This window comes from Apodemus sylvaticus, chromosome 20, assembly GCF_947179515.1.
Source record: "Apodemus sylvaticus chromosome 20, mApoSyl1.1, whole genome shotgun sequence".
In the NCBI taxonomy this organism is placed as follows: Eukaryota; Metazoa; Chordata; class Mammalia; order Rodentia; family Muridae; genus Apodemus; species Apodemus sylvaticus.
This window is the reverse complement of record NC_067491.1, coordinates 48,813,626-48,818,049: the sequence shown is the minus strand read 5'-3', so window position 1 is coordinate 48,818,049 and position 4,424 is coordinate 48,813,626. Positions and strand designations below refer to the sequence as shown.

Below are 4,424 nucleotides of genomic sequence, written 5' to 3'. Positions count from 1 at the left end.
TGAGTCTGAAGATGAGAAGGGAAATGGCCAGGTGAAGGAGGAAAGACAAAGACGGCCATGCGGATGAGAGAATCGGCCGATTTACCGCCTCTTAGCAGGGTAGGCAGGTTCATTCAACACCAGAACCATGCCTGGGCGGTTGATGAGAACCGAGCCAGGAGGAACCTCAGGGCAGATTACAAAACACCTTCAGCCTTCCGCCAAACTGTTTTGAGTTTGATTTTATCTCTAGGTTTAGGGAACAAGGGAGTATTTAATCTTTAGAATTGAACATTTCAAACAATTTATTGATGATATCTCTGGCAGCTGGCAGGAAGAAGGTAGGATGGGATGGGGCAGGAGCGCTGGCAAGGAGCCCAGTTGCTTGGCCCGGTGGGACTTGGGACTGGAGCCAAGACTACTCCGCAGTGGCTGAAGGGGGTGGCATTCCGGAGCTCAAGATCTGCAGACAGTTCCTGGTGGAGACAAGAATGTGAACCAAGGAGCTGCTGCCCTCCCCTGGCAGGTTCTGGGCAGACTGAGGGCCGAAGCAGCAGGGCAACCGCTCGCTGGTTCCCAGAACCGCGGCTGCAGCCGGGAAGTTTCCTGCCGCTGGCTCCCGCACAGCTTTTCATTTCAACCACTTCCCACCAATCTGTCTTTGGCTCCCGTTAGGTGCTGTGCTGGAAACTGGAGGGGGAGCCCTGGCATACTTTCCTCTGCCCATGGCACTGTCTCCGACAGCCAAACAACATATGGATGATTGAGATGTCCAAACAAGGCTGCGGGTGTAGCTCAGTGGCTCGGGGGCTCACCTGAGTCTTTTGGAAGCGCTGAGTGGGGTCCCCAGTGCTCCACGTGCTGGACGTGATGACGCATGCTTGTGATCCCGGCACTTGAGAGGCAGAGTCGGGAATTCCGGGCTCGGTGACAAGAAGCAGAGAACCCTCTGGAACAGGAGTGTGGGCGGAGCGTGCAAGATGAGACCCAGTTCTTTCCTGTCACTTTGCACGTGAGGAAGAGACACTGTCTAGCCTCTCCATTGTCAACGGACCCTAAGGACCCCTTCTGCGCTGTGACCAACCATCTTTAGTGGCTCTTTTGAAGTGATGTGAAAGGAGTGTTTTCTGAAGGAAGACGCCAGCTGAGCATGAGGATATTGTCTCGAAGGAAAAAAGAAGGTCAAGGGCTGGAAAGATGGCTTAGCAGTGCTCTCTTGCACAAGGTCTGGGTTCATTTCCCAGCGGCGACATGGCGACTTATAACAGTCAATAACTCCGACTATAGATGTGGGGCGGCCACCGCCCTTTTCTGGCCTCTGGGGGGCGGCGGAGGGGGGCGCGGCACACATGTCGTACACATACATACATGCAGGCAAAACACTCCTACACATAAAAATAAATAAATCTTTGGGGGGAAGAGATTAGATATTAGATATGAATACAATTAAACTGATAATTTCCAAAGGCACCACATTGTCGTATAAGCAGATGTCAAATCTTTCCATAGAACAAAATAGTTAGGAACAATTAACGCAGCAGCACAAATTTGGCTAGAAAAAAAAAAAACCCTCCTCACTTTCTTTAATGTGTTGATAGAAAGTAACAGAATGCCTAAATCCAGCACTCGGGGTGGGCGTGGGCAGAGGCAGGTGGATCTCTCTGAGTTTTGGCCAGTCCCATCTATATAGTCAGTGGCAGGACAGCCAGGGAGACGCAGAGAGACCTTGTCTCGAAAATAAATGTGAGTAAGCAAACAAATAAATAAATAATTGTGCTCTCCAGTTCCTTAAAACATTACTCCCTAAGTCTAACCACACATTCCAGAATCTTTATAGCCAGGAGATAATCTGTTCCCCCAAGAACAAGGCTAGCACACATCTCTTTGTGTTTCCTACCTTTTTTTTTTAACTTGGGAATCACATTCCACTTTTGAAATATATTATTATTATTATTATTATTATTAGGTTTTTTGAGACATGGTTTCTCTATATAGCCCTGGCTGTCCTGGAACTCATTCTGTAGACCAGGCTGGCCTCGAACTCAGAGAACTCAGAAATCCACCTGCCTCTGTCTCCCAAGTGCTGGGATTAAAGGCTTGCGCCACCACTGCCCGGCACATTCCACTTTTTAATAATAAAGAGTTGAGGCTGTGGGTTGATTTGCCTATGAGTACAGGTTATAGATAATAGAGTGGAATAGCATACCTAGCTGAAAGAATAATTATCGTTATACCAATCGTATATACTGTTAACCCAAACTATACAGAGACATATGGATTCAAAGGCACCCCACCCTCACTGGGCCCGCCTCCACCTTCCCTGGGCCTGCCCCCACCCTCACTGAGCTGGCCCCTTGGGCAACTTAAATGTCAGTCGCTCTTTCAGTAGAACTCAAGCCCATTTTCAGTTTCCAGTCTACCCTTGAGAGCCACAAGCTTCCGGCAGGGTGGGACTTACCACAACGTTCTGACTGGACTGTCTTTGAGTCAATCAGTGATCTGATTTCCTCTTGCTAGTACTTGGGTTATGAGAACTCTTGTGCTTGTGACACATGTGTGAGTCAGGAGACAAGGCCTTTGAATGATCATGGGAATGTGCACTCAGGTCTCAGCTGTGCGGACCCCAGCCACGCTTCCCAGGAACCAAGTCCAGCCACTGGCTGACAGGCTTACTTCTAAGACACCAGACTTCCCTTTTGTTTTGTAACCATTGATGCACTGCACCCATTCTTCAGCAGGGTATAGAGATCCTCCACTCTTATTCATGGCTGTGTAATATTCTCTTTAAGGTTATGCCGTGACCTATGTGCCTTTGTCTATGACCATTTAAGTTGTTTTCTCTATCTGCCACATAAGACATGGGGAAAATGTCCCTTGAAATGTCTTCTTTAAATGTCAAATTACTATGCTCTTTCTTTTTCCATCTTCTAACTAAAGCTCTGTTTCAGTAGAGGAAATAGTTTTTGGATGTAATCTTTTATTATTTGAGAATTTTATATAATGTATTTTGACCATATTCATCCTTCACTCCTCCCCATAACTCCTCCTAAACTGACTCTTACTTTCCTACTGCCCGCCCCCCCCCAGACTTCATAGCCTCTTTTTAGTAACCCAGTGAGTCTAGGGTATGGGGCCATTCACTGATGCAGGGCACACTTACCATGGGCCACAGTTGTCAAGGAAAGTGACTTTCCTGCCCCAGAAATGATTAACTGCCCACTGTTGCTAGATACCCGATCACACTGTGAACCCTGAGATTGTGTCATTTCCTGAAAAAAAAAAACAACAAAAAAAAAAACCCCTGATTTTAGTCATGCTGTGGCTCAGTCTTAGCACACACCTTTAATCCAAAACCTTTCTGCTTGAATATTATAAACAGGATTAAATAAAATCAACCAGTCAGAACAAGCAGCCAGTTGACAGGAAATGAACATAGGATTATTAAGAAGAAGAAAAAAACAGAGAGAGTCCGAGGCAGTCAGGAGGATGGACAGAGAGACACAGGAAGTAGAAGGGAGGAACACTGGTTGAGTTTGAAGGAGGTTTTTTGAGATGGGGTGAGGGAGGGGTGTTGTTTCTGGGGCCGAGGAGGAAGATTGGCTGTGTGCTCTCTCTGCCTCTCTGAGCTAGCAGGATTTCACCCCAGCATTTGGCTCCTGAGTCTTCATTGGTAAAATCAAAGGACTGAGATTTTGTTAAACACAACAGCCCCCAGCTCCTCAGATCATAAACCCATCCCCTTCGTGCCAGAACGTTGGCAGGCTTGTTCGTGTACAGACAACCAGAGTCACCCCAAGTTCATGAGTGTGACAACCCTGTTGTGTGCAGGAGACAGTTTCCACTCAGGTCAAACATGACCTCTGGCTCTAACAATCTTTGTATCCCTGCTTCTGAAATGGTCCCTGAACCCTGGAGGAGGAGGCAGCAGGGAACAAACTCTAAAACAAACATCAAAGGCAATTAAATCAATACTTTTTATTTTGGTGCAAAGAATTCCACTGTTCATCTTCAAGATCCATCTTTCTTCTGCATGACCAGGTTGATGGAAAAAGAATGAGAGTCAGTATTCATTTACCTTTCAAGTCCTTTTCTTTTGTAAGAAAATGTATTTATTTTATGTATATGAGTGCTTTATCTACAGGTAAACCTATGTACCAGAAGAGGGCTTCAGATGCCATTACAGATGATTATGAGACACCATGTGGTTGCTGGGAATCGAAGTCAAGACCTCTGGAAAAGCAGTCACTGCTCTTAACCGCTGAGCCATCTCTCCAGCCCCCATTCTTGCTCTTTTTAATTCATTCTTTCTATTTTTCTCATGTGTAAGGGTGTTTCTCCTGCGTGTATATTTGTGCACCGCAAGTGTGCAGTGCCCCAATGAGGCCAGAAGAGGGCATCAGATCCCCTGAAACTAGAGTCATTGATGGTGCACCGCAAGTGTGCAG

General features: G+C 46.6%; 1 long non-coding RNA gene across 1 annotated transcript; it reads right to left on the bottom strand.

Annotated features, from left to right (window-relative positions):
• Window positions 1-266: 266 nt before the first annotated feature.
• Window positions 267-1,280, bottom strand: LOC127670699 (uncharacterized). Its single transcript, XR_007974594.1, has 2 exons — window positions 795-1,280; window positions 267-455 (listed from the first exon to the last, which is right to left on the bottom strand). It is a non-coding gene; the product is annotated as an uncharacterized LOC127670699 (long non-coding RNA).
• Window positions 1,281-4,424: the final 3,144 nt, after the last annotated feature.